This window comes from Corvus hawaiiensis, chromosome 2 (genome assembly GCF_020740725.1).
Source record: "Corvus hawaiiensis isolate bCorHaw1 chromosome 2, bCorHaw1.pri.cur, whole genome shotgun sequence".
Taxonomy (NCBI): domain Eukaryota; kingdom Metazoa; phylum Chordata; class Aves; order Passeriformes; family Corvidae; genus Corvus; species Corvus hawaiiensis.
The window spans coordinates 114,978,838-114,979,303 of NC_063214.1; positions in this window are offsets into that span (position 1 = coordinate 114,978,838).

The window sequence follows — 466 nt, forward strand, 5'->3', positions numbered from 1 at the left end:
ATGTGCGGAGCCATATTTGTGCACCTGAAAGCTTCCATTAAAGAATTGGTTTTTTCTTACCACCCTCAATATTGTTTGGAAAGTTTTGTCTTTTGATTCCAAACAGCAATATGACAGACATAAACTCCCTAAACCTGTCCCTTAATTGCTCATCTAGGGAAGTGTGTGTGGAGAAGCAGTGTTGCAGTTTGCCTTGGCTGCCTGCACTTCCCAGGTGCCCTGGCTCCTGTTTCTGTTCTCCAGCCAACATCCAAATCCCACTCCCGTTTGACACCAAAAATATAGAGACCTTGTGAGCATTATCCTCCTCCATGACATCCCTGTGGGCTGGTGCAGGGGGATATTGCTGTGGAATCGGAATGGAGCAGTTTCCACGGAGCTGGATGCAGCAGAGAGATACAGCCAGAAGGACCTGGTTCATTCTGTGCCTATCTCCCCTAGACCGTCATTCCCCAAAACAGAATTT